Source organism: Cheilinus undulatus, linkage group 3 (genome assembly GCF_018320785.1).
Source record: "Cheilinus undulatus linkage group 3, ASM1832078v1, whole genome shotgun sequence".
NCBI classification, from domain to species: domain Eukaryota; kingdom Metazoa; phylum Chordata; class Actinopteri; order Labriformes; family Labridae; genus Cheilinus; species Cheilinus undulatus.
Window position 1 is genome coordinate 36,760,302 of NC_054867.1, and position 12,539 is coordinate 36,772,840.

Genomic DNA, 12,539 nt, shown 5'->3' on the forward strand with positions numbered 1-12,539 from the left:
AGAGCTGTTTTGCTGGGAGGGGCAGAGCACACGCTGTGCTGTAAAGGAGGGAAGGGTGTGTTCCCAGACATGACAAACCCTAGAGGCAAACAAGCACAACACACGATGCAGCAAAGAAATCATTTAATCTCACTTGAATTGAAATGAAAGCTGTGTGATTAATTACCCAATGCTTACAGGCATCAAGAAAAAAATCATCAAAATAATAGTTGTGTTGCTGATGGTCTTGTTTGTTTTTATAGGTCAAATAGAAAAGCCAGCAGTTATTTAAGTCAGTTTCATAACAAGCTTAAAACTTCTCAAATGAATTTTAAAGACACTGGCTGCCAAACTGAGGTCTGGTCCCCATGGGGGAACCCAAAGATCTAAGGGGGAGGAAGGACTTTGTCAGAGCAGAGGTTGTTAAAATTAGTTTTGCAAATACAAGTGCTTCTAAAAAATTACAATACCATTAAAAAGTTGATTTTTTTCCTGTGAAGTGAAACTTGCAGTGCTTGGTTGGAGCTCCTACAAATTACTGCATCTATGCAGTGTGGCATGGAGCCAGTCCATCTGTGGCACTGCTGGGGCGACATGAAGTCCAGGTTGCTCTGGTTGCAGAATTCATCTCATCTGTATTGTTGAGTCTGGTCTATCCTCTTCTCTTGATATTTCCCCACAGATTCTCTATGGTCATGACAGTCAGCTGGCCAATCAAACACAGTCATACCATGGTCATCAAACCAGTTTCTGGTAGTTTTGGCTTCACTGTGGGCAGATGCCAAGTCCTGCTGGAGAAGGAAATCAGTGTCTGCATAATGCTCCTCAGCAGATGGAGGCATAAAGGGCTCTAAAATCTCCTGATAGACCGGAGACAGTGTTGACTGTGGACTTGATAAATACCAGTGGACCAACAGCAGCAGATGACATGGCACCCCAAACCATCACTGACTGGGATAACGTCACACTGGACTTCAAATACCTTGGATTCTGTGCCTCTCTGATCTTCTTCCAGATTAAAAAATTGAATCAAAATTCACTTGCTAAAAACAGGACCCTGGACGGTCCAGCTCTTTTTCTCCTCAGCCCAGGAAAGGTGCTTATAATGTTGTCTGTGGCCCGGATTTGCTCGACACTCAGAAGACAACACTTGTAGTCCATCTCCTGGAAATGTTTGTGTGCTCTAGATCCACTGGCCCCAGCCTCAGTCCACTTCTTGTGAATTTTTCCTTAGTTCTTGAATTTGTTTTGTTTGACAGCCATCCCTGTCACTTGTGCTCCTTTTCTTACCCGAATTTTCCCTTTTGGTCAGCTTTCCATATATATGCTTTGATACAGCCTCTGAGAACAGCCCGCCCTTTCAGCGTTATCTCCTATGGCTTACCCTCCTTGAAAAAGGTGTCAACGATTGTCTTCTGGACAGTAGTCCAGTCAGCAGTCTTCTCTATGATTGCAGTTCTTTGTACTGAATGAGAGTGAGAGATGAAGGTGTAGGGAACCTGTGGAACTTGGACTTTTCCGTAATATTCTAATATTTTGAGATAGTAAACACTCCTGTACAATTATGCAACTTTAAAATTTCAACCCTTTCAGGAATTTTTTCCAGCATACTGGGATTTCTCACCACTTCACCGCTTATCAGCTTTTATGAGTGATTCATACAAGCATCTAAAGAAAAAAGTGGTGTACAGCACATGTCTCATTGTGTGTAAACTCCTTAGTCACTGTGTTGGAGGAAAACTGGAGGAAAAACATCTACTTCTCCTGGAGAATCCAGTTCTAGAGCATGTGAGCAGTAGTGTCTCTGCTGAGGAGCAGGATGCTCCTTTACACCTGTTCCTGCTGACATGACGTCAACAATAACATTATTCAAAATAAAGGGCCAGATGGTCAAAATACCGATTAATCAGCCGTATTAAATAGGCTGGGGGTGAGGGTGGGGGCTAACCTTTCCTTAGTAGAAAAAAGGGGGGCTCAAGGAAAAGATTATGGGTACCACTGTTTTATAGCATTGGCATTATATAAATAAAAAGCAGAGAATACAATTATTGGAGAATACAAATTTAAAATTCATGTGATGCCACTTCCTTGTGGATAAGTTACCCTACAAAAATAATAACAACAATAATAATGATTAAAAAGTCATTCCTTTCCCTGTTGTGCTGTGGAGTATATCAGTAGAGAGGATTCATTATAAAGTTTTGATAGATTAACCTCCAAACAAATTCTAACAAGTTTAAAATAGTTTAAAACTTTCACATGCACTGCAACAAGCCCTGACAAGAAAAACTGATTTTCTTGTAAAAATAAATATATGTTTGTTGAATAGTATACATCAGCTTCTTTATGAAACTGTCTAGAATAACCCAAACAACATAGATATAACATCAAATGTACAGTATTTATATGTGGAGTCATTTATCCAAGTGGTAACTATTGCAGGTGGGCAAATACCTTCTCAGTGACATTGTGAACTCACAGGCAGCAAGACTGTTTATATCTTCCTCAGTTTCAGTGTAAGATTGATGTGCCATGGCTCATATAGAGATTTTATCCCTGTATGTATGTCATAAAGCAAAGATAGTTGTTAACATGCAGACTGCAGACCATGTTCATGGACCCAATCAGCTTAATTTTGTGCATCAGAATATTGGGGGGGATTGTTATGTCCTGCCTCTGGTGGTTAAGTACTTGAAGCAGTGTTTTAGCAACTGCTAGTGGTTGCTTCGTTAGAGCAGGAAATAAGTTTGTAAACAGCTGTTACACTAAGAGGCTGCCATTTTCTTCACATGCAGACTGAGGAGCTTACACGTCTTATCCACTACCATCCTTTTGTCTAGACTTCTGAAAGCATCGTTGGTGAGTTTTTTATTTTACATTCCATATTCAAATCATATCAGATGACTTGTGTAAGGAAATGTTTGTTTAAATCGTTCAAACATGCATCACTGCAAAAATGTGACAAACATGTGAAACAGACAATGGTTACAGAAAATAGGAAGTAAATAAAGACATTTATGTTAGTTTAGAATTCCTTTTGTAAGGAGTTTCACTTTTGCTTTATAAAAGCATCATAATGGAATCTTATTAAAGGGCAAAACTTAGATGAATCCTGACTCTTCAGCATTTATTGAATGGAGTTTGGATTGCTGTTAATTTCTGTCGCCAAACAATGAGAACAGTACAGGTTACCAGGTTATCGCTACTTGTCTATAATTTGTTTTCATTAAGTAATTTTTTACACTCAGCTGAGCTCTCACAGCAGCGTGAGGTAGAATCCTCAGCACCACAGAGTAAACGGAGGAGTGACCCCTCCCCCTGAACTATCAACAGTTGGAGATAATGGCTGAAGATGTGATACCTGCGTCTCCTTCAGAGGAGCATGTTCATCCCTGGCCTAACATCAAGACTCTTTGCCTTTCAAATGACGAGGAACAACAGCCACATAATGCGCTGCCTACTGTGTCTACCTAAAGTGGTGGAAATGTCAAGCTTCAAAAATAGCACGTCAAATCTAAGAAGGCACGTTATTGTAAGTAAGCTAAACAAGCTAACGACTGCACTGCTAGTTAGCTAAATGTATAAGTTCAAATATGGTTTTAACTTGCAGACTGCAAAGACAGTTGTGGCAGTGATAAATGATGTCACGTGTCCAACCACCTATGAAACTCTGCCACACATTAACATGTGTGTGTGGCACATCTCTTATAACAGTGATTATACCTAACATGGTTATACCGTGGTGCTAGTGGGCCAAATTTGTTGAGTGATTATCAGGATAAAAATTCATAGATTGGAGCTAAAATGTAAAAATTAAATAAAATGGGCAAAAAGTCATAAATGAGGCCAGTTCATAAGAATAATTTCATAAATATGAGCGAAAAATCATAAACACATGATAAAATGAATATAATGTGATTAAAAAGTAAGAACTGCAAGGTACAAATTCATGTATGTGAGATTGAAATCATGTAGAAATAAGACAACTATTATGAGTGTATTCTTTTATTTTGGCAAGTTATGCTACTTTATTTATGACAATTTGCAGTTTACATTACTACCCCTGAATAATATGTCGTAATGCAATACGTTTTAATAAATTACACAAAATGAAGTGACTCAGGAAGTAACTCACTACTTGAGTAGTCTTTTAATAAGGTACTTATTTACTCTTACTCAAATAATTATTTTTATGTGTACTTTTACTTCTACTTGAGTAATTATTATTGTTAAGTGACAGTACTTTTACTTGAGTACTGTAACTGTGTACTCTACCCACCACTGCCTTTATTTGATAGAGGAGGACAGTGGATAGAGTCGGAAACAGGGACGAGAGCCGGGGAGAGACATACGGTAAAGAGCCTCAGGCCAGATTCCAACCCAGGCCATCCGCGTACATGGGGCACGCCTTAAACCACTGGGCCACCTGCGCCCCGTCCTGTCCTTTCTAACCAGACCCAAAAGGTTCAGACGGGAGTTTTGCAAGATGGATTCGCCAGTGAGATCCATCTGCTTTGCAAGGTTATGTTTATGTCCTCTGAGTCTGCATCTTTGCTGGTGTGGAACAGCTGTGAGCTTTCAATTTTGGTGCGTCATTTGTCCCTCTGAGTGTTCATGTAGCTTAGTGCCACTTTAAGAATTTAGATTTTAAATAAGCCTTTCCCACATTTCCCACACAGTGCATGTTGTCCTATAAACACTGTTTAGACATGCCGTACTCGTGGTGAAAAAGGAACAAGCATTCTTTGGCAGACCAGAGACAATTTTTGTAGGATAGCCCAATTGGTGTCCTGCCACAGTTTGGCCATAATAGTATTACTAAACATAAATGTAATAAGTTCTTTTAATAACAGTTTTTATCATATGTAGATTTAAGGTGGTTCCATTCTTTAAGACTTTCAAATTTGGAAAAAAAAAAACTTATTTTGACAGCCAATTTTGAAATGGCATATTATACAACTGAGGCAAAGTCAAATTAACCAATAAATGTGCAAATTATGTCTCAAATTTGTACAAATTCAAATGGCAGGCGACAAAGATAAAAACTAAGGAAATATGAGTAAAAAATTAAAGGTTTAAAGCAGTTAATATCTTCTAAGAGTTGTCCACATTATGAAATGTTTTTGCATCATTGGTCTACTAAATTTCAGTGATAACTGAGCTCAAAGGATGGACCCAGAGAACACTCAGTTCTGATGAAATCTTGAGTGGGAGGGATGAAGTTGCCTTATTTACATAATGAAAGTAGAGAAGGGAACAGATTTAGACCTTTGACAGCAACAAGATGTCAGCAACAACACCCACAGTCAGCTGTTTGAGTTGGAAGCATAAAGGAGAAACCTACATTAAAAGTCAGAGTGACCAGTAGAGGATTTTCTTGATTGAACTCTTGCCAAGCTTCATTATATAAGAATTTCCAATATGCATTCGATGTATTTGACATTGCTGGAACTCAACCCATGCAATGAAGGAATCCAAAATAGTGAAATTCATAACCTCTGCTATTGCATGCAACACTGATGTGAAGTGTGCAAACCTCAAGCTCAATAGACAGCACCCCACATCTTCATATCAACAGCGATTTGTTTGAGCAATTCAACAAGACAGCCCCAGAACATTTAAACATGGGTCACTTCACCAAGCAAGCTTTAGACTGCATTGATGCACAATTTTCTCCAAAAACAAAAAGAACCCACAAGGGAAAAAGAAGAGAAAAGAAGCTAGGGGGAAATGCAAGACAAAGAAGCCAGTGCAACAGATCCCAAACACAGGTTCAACAAACTAGCTGCAGCCAATCCACCGCATCTATTCAGTCCTTTTAAACTCAGCTTTTCTTTTATATTGATGTGACGATTAGTCTGGTGTCAACAAAAACTGCCTTTTATATTCACAACACTATTGTGACAGTATCAGATAATAGTATGAGGGTGTGATGATTAAGCTTGAGTCACAAACATAAGTGTAGGCATGCATAAATATATACTCACACAAACACACACGCTGACCCCAAGCTTTCTCTGCTTGGCAAGACGGGCACGTTGAGAAGCTACAAACCAGGCCACCCAGTAGTGAGTGAGACCTGCCAGCAACAACCCTGAGCTCATACCAAAAAAGCTGATACAGATACACTGAATGTTATTACCATTGGAGGCTAGTGCTGTTGTGGCAGTTTTTACTCTGATAAAGCAGCAACAAAGACTGGCCAAGTTGGTTTTCCTGTTTCATTAAAGGAAAAGTGCAATTATAGTGTATTGAAACTATTCTTCCAGTATCACCTCAAGCAAGTTATGCAGGAGTTTGAGCCACTCTTGGTTCCTCCAAAGCAATCTTGTCCCAGGTGTGGTTTCAGACTAAAAGTGATTAAGAGACTTCCAGAGACTTCAACCAAGGAGGAACTGCACAAAGACAAGGGAAGCTAGAGTTGGCAATGTTGGCAAGTATCGTGAGGGCAAGTCTTGTCTTGAACGGGCACAAAAATTAAACATGGAGCCAGGGCAGAGTGCAATATTCTGAGCCTTGAAAGGGCATTCTCAACGGCCTCCGGTAGATGTCAACTGGTCAGTCAAGCAGATGGCTAAGTGTGCAGAGCCCTGAAACACAGACTGGCCCTGGAAGGCCTGGACACAAAAATTTCACCTCTCTGAGTCCAGAAAAGAAAGATGCTTGAGTGGCTTGGTGTTGGATAAATATAATTGGGCTTGCCTTTAAACAAGGCACTGATCTCGTGACCAACCACTTAGAATTGAAACAATCTCACCTTTCTGGGGTTTGTCAATTTAAGAGGCATTAGGTAGGATCTATGATCTTCATGAGTCCTATCCTGTCCGAGTGCCCAGCACATATGGATTATTAAAGCAGGAAAATATTTTACCCACACTCTTTTTTTTTCTTTCTTTTTGGTAAATATAAGACTCTTGTGGCCCTCTGGAGCTCTGCGGTATCCCACTTGTGCTCATCCAGCTGATGTCTGCCCTATATTCTGGTGCAGATAGTGCTGTGAAATGTGGTGGCTCTACCTCTGGTTTCTTCCCAGTTGATTCTGGGGTGAGGCAAGGATGCATCTTAGCCCTATGCTCTTCAGTACTTGTGTGGATTGGATAATGGGGCTGGTAATGGGCAGCGAAGAGTGTCATTTGGCGATGTCCAAATCACTGATCTGGACTTTGTTGGTGATGCTCTGATCCTTGTGGAGATTGTTGATGTCCTTGTGGCTGCCCTCAAATCTGTGTCTGTGAATTGTGAGAGTAGGGAAGTTGTAGAGCAGTTTTCCTACCTTGGCAGCATAATCTATTGATCCACTGACTGCAAGGCTGAGATCTACTGCAGACTTGGACCCTTTGCATGGGGTGGTGTGTTCACTAAGCCAAGGCCTCAGTCTCAAACTTCTGGATGAATTTTTCATGAAACGGTGTAGACTGAGGATGTGGAATCTCTTTGGGGCACAGCTCAGGCCTCTGCACTTGAAGAAGTGGCTACTAGTTGTGGCCAGATGGTTTCTTGAGACAGCAACCCTCAAACTAAATTGTGAACCCCAGAGTTGAAGGAAGCTTTCATACTAACTTGTATACTCTGGCTATGTTGGCCCAAGGATTTCCAGAAGCTGCAGACTGGTGCTGAAGGGTTCAGTGGATGCAAAAGCAAAAACCAGGGTATGCCAATAATTTGGTGAAGCAACAAAGGACCCTCAGCTGGCATTAAGGAGAATCAGGCAAAATATAGCATGGCTCAAGAGGGGAAAGCAGGGCTTGGTTTAGGCTGTATTCATCATGATAGATGGACTGTTATGACACAGGTGGTATCATTAAGTAGCAGATAGAATACTTATATAAACTCTTACAACAAACCAGCAGTCTCAAAGTGTCCTTAGCAAAACACACCAGTTGTGGAAGAAAATTGCTCTGAAATGAGTTGGCACTCATGCAGACATGTCTCTCTAATATCACATGTAGGTTTTAGAAAGGAAAGGAGTTAAGGCAGAATGCTGGACCTCAGATACGGGATGACATAAAACAGTGGTCTCGCCCCCTGAGCTTACTGAAGGCTTACTGAGTGGGTTGTAACAGCTTGCTCATCAAGTTTTGTGGTCCTGGAAAAGGACTATGACTGTGCCCCCTGTATAGGAGAATAGAATACTTTGGTGAATGCTTTAACCCTCAGTCCTTGTCTAACCAATCTGAGAGCTGAGTCCATATCAAAATCAAACACAATCCCAGTGGTTGTTGGCCTCTGCCACCTTACCACAGTTTCTGTAGGTTATATTTAGGATCTCATGCTGCAACCAGTGGGAAGCAAGTCAAGTTTGGGGAACTCAGAAATGCATCTTATCTTGACATTAGCATTAATCTTTCTTAAAGAGAAAGAACTCCTTGTTAACTCTGACAATAAAGTGTGTGTGATCTTTAGATGGTTGATTTAGCCAAGACTTTGGTGTGGATAAAACTGCTGAATATATTGTCATTAGAATTGGCACAATTTTTCCATCTCCTGAGAATGAGTTCTGATCCATTTGGTTATGGCCTAACGTTTTCTCTACTGCTATCATGAGGTTGTCATTTCCATATTAGAATTGCTCACCAACAGCTAGATTTCTTTGGAATTGTGCAGAGTAATTCATATCCAAACCATGATGAATAGTAATCACTTGGGTAAACCTTTAGTACATTGGCTGAACAATAAGTCCAAATTACAATTTCTCCACCATTGTGTTCTTGGGAGCGAAACACTGTCTGGCTGAGCACTTTTCTTACATAAAGGAGGAACTGAAGTACTATTTTTGAACAAGCAACACTGAGCCCAAATGCAGTCTTTACACTGTGTCTGCATTGCAAGAAACATTTTTATTTTTGTGATATAACCCAGACCACGATCTTTGTCTTACCCAGATCAGATCATATCTGTACCTTAACCAACCTGTGCCTCACAGCACAGGAAAAGGAATTAATTAGTGCCTGAAGTAAAGCTTTTTTGAGGTTTTAAGGTAATTTTAATGTGACAAAGATATCTGGATATTGAAGATAGACCATGCACATGCTTGATCATAAAAATGCAAACAGCAGAGCAGAGAGATGCTAAAGAGAACGTCTTGTTTCAGATGGGATATTTTAGTCCAGTAGTGTTGTCACCAGGAATCTGATGGATCTGGGAATGTTTGTACCTAAACACAGTCTCAAACCATGGCGACTGTAGACATGTCAGTGCATGATTTTTGTCATTTTTGAAAAGAAAACAACTCAGTGCTGTTCTATGTTCTTCCTTTAATGAAGAAAAGTTGTCAAGTTCTGATAAAACTGGTGCTTCTGCAACATCCACGCTAATGTCTACTGCCATATTTGCACCAGCCTCTGTGGCTGCTTGCTTACGTCATGACTCCGCCGTGCCCAAAAGTACTGCCCCTCGACGCTGATTGGTCCTGTCACTTTCTAACCGGGCCCAAACAGTTCAGACAGGAGCTTTGCAAGATGGATTCACCAGTGAAAAACACAGAAACAGGCGTATCTATTTGCTTTGCAAGGTTAGTTATGACCCTGACAAGTTACATGCAATTACAAGAAAAAAATTAGAAATTCTCTGGAAAAAAAAATGCCTTTAACTGTCTTATTGCAAAGGTGGCATCCATCACATAACCACACTTGAAGTCACAGAGCTCTTTAGAATGACCTATTTTGTATCATAAAGGTTTGCAAATAATCTGCATGGCTAGATGCTTGAATTTAGACGCCTGAGGCAACAGGTATGATTAAAACACCTGAATTTAGTAATTAACAGGTATGACCAAATACTTTTGCATAAGAATTTTAGGAGAGACCACATTGAAACCTGTAATACAGAGACAGATGACAGTTGAGGTGATAGAAATGTAGGAGTAGGGAGCAGGATAGATTGGGTGGCAGCAGATGCAAGTTTTATTTTTTCTACAGGATTTTGTTGTTCAAAAATCTTCTGGAAAACATGCCAAATGTGGACTAAAATGTCAGTTCTGATAACTGTCATTCTCACTCACACAAGCAATGGCTTGATGGACACCGAGGTAATAATTTCCCTTCACCCTGCAGATTTCTCATGGGAGACCAATCATACTAAACCTGAAGTGCAATTATAAATTGGTCTATTTTTAGTTCTATCTCTCTCCATGCTCACCTCCCAGACAGCCGTTTGATGCATGATCTCTCAGTACATCCTGGAGTGCAATGGACCATGGGTAATGAAGACAAACTGGAGATATCATACAAATCATGGCTGCTGGTGGTTTTCTTTCTCTCCTGCTCTCCAACTGTCATCCATCCACCTCCCCCTCTTCAGCTCATCCTTACTTCAAGATGAAATGTTTATCAGTCTGGGAAATACGACGCCCCCACATCTTCCACTGAATTTGTCATTTCACTTATCGCCAGCTGAAATCTCAGTATCGACACAATGAGTGGGGGAATGGGGCTGTTATAGCGGTGGGGTTTAGAGGTGGGACAGTAATCACACACCTGTCCATCTACTGTCACCAGAGAATGCAATGTGATTGTGTCTATGAGCGTTAGTGACAGAAAGAGAGCAGGCAAGCCAGGGCTGGGTACTACTATGTGGAGATTTCTGTTCATAGACAAGGCTATGGAGCGAGGAGTAAATTAAAGATATTTTAATCTATATTTCATTTCTCTGCTGTTTAAATCATCATCTGCACCCCTAAGAGCTGCCTCCAGTCTGATATTAAGTGTGAAATTACTGATGAATTCAGATGCTGCAGTGTTTGGTTTGAATAATGGACAATTATAAGTGGATGCAAATCTACAACAATAAAGCAGTCAACAGCTACAGCTCATGTTATTGCTCAAAGTTTGTTTTTAAATTGAGTTAAAAGGAAAAATATGTAGATTTTTGGCAATAAGATGTCTACGTCAATTAAAAATGACCCTTCCTGATGGTGGGATTTACCTAATGTGCATTTAAAAGAGGGTTAAAAGGTCACGGAGAGGCCGTGGTTAGGGTAGGAAAAAAGGTTATACTTTACTTTAGTGGGTCCTAATTACCTAGTAATTTTATAGTAATAAGTGTAGTTATCTTGTAGTGTCTCAAAAAAGATATATATATATAATATATCCTATATTAAGGAAGTATTTACCTGGCAATACTGTATTAATTATCAACTAATACCTTATAATATCATGGCAGTTCTCTGGCCATTAGGTAGTATTTTTACCCTAACCCTTCCCCTATCCCTAACCTGAACCCTAATCCCTAACCCTAACTCATAAACCAAGAAATGACTTGGAAATTATTCAGGACTTACTTTACTTTAGTGGGCGAAAATAAAGAAATTACCTAGGAATTATCAAGCATCTTTTGTAGAAAATTTTATAGAAAATACCACCTATTTTCCAGAGAATGACCACAGTATTACAAGAGTAAGGGTTAGAGGGTTAGGGCATAAAAAAAAAAAAATTAAAAAAAACTTAATTACTGGAGAATTGTCACAATAATACTTGATAATTATTTGATAATTAATATGTTATTAACAGGTAAATACTTCCTTAATACTACCGAGTAATTACTTGATAAAATGTCAACTTATTTCTGGGTATTTACCACTTTATTCTTGAGAAAGTACTGGATATTTACCACTCATTACTTTAAAATTACTAGGTTATTAGGGCCCACTAAAATAAAATGTTACAAAAAAATTTTCTTTGACAAGGGTGACTCTAATGTCACTGTAGTTACTACATGGATGAAGCAGAGAAGCACGAGCCTTTGTTGAAAGAATACTGACTGTTGAAAGAAATGCTTAAAAACTCGAGTCTGCAGTGAGTCTCATGTTAAGGAGCAATGTCTTTGCTTGCTGGATGGCATGCTACATAAAAATGTTTAAATGAAGAAAGACTGTTTCATTCCTGTCCTTGTTTCATTCATTCATAATAAGCCTGGGGTAAGGCACAATCATTGTGGACTGGAGATTTTCAAGATGGATTTGCCTGATGACTGACATGGAGTCTGGCAAATCCATCAGCTTTGCAAAGTTTGTCTACTCACCAAAGACAATTCAAAATGTTCAAGTGTAAAATAAATTATTATCTACTCATACTAAGTCTTCCCTGATTGAAATATATTTGCTGAGCTGCTGGTAGGACTAAATTAAATCAATTTTCAAATTCTCTTCTTTGCCTAAGCCTTATCTTGATAAATGATAAAATAAATGAATACATTTGTGTCAGATCTTAAATTTCTGGTCAGGTTAAGTTAAGCAAACATTTATTGCAAAACCAGGGAACAACCTTTGCTCGTCTTGGAAGATGGCTTTCAGTTTGTTCTATCAATCACTTTGCTATTTTCACAGAAAATACACAGGTCAGCCATTATATTTCAGCTATACAACCATTGTGGTGTAGGATCTCCTCTTGTCACCATAGCCCTGACTGATGTATTCTGAAAATTTTGATCCTATCTGTGCTAACTTTTTCCCCAACAGCAGAGTTCCAGTCGCTCATCTTTAGGATTGTTCCACATGGGCTAGCTCTCACTGGCCTTCCATAATCCCATCGTAGGTTCATTTCTGGTGACTACTGCAGAGCAGG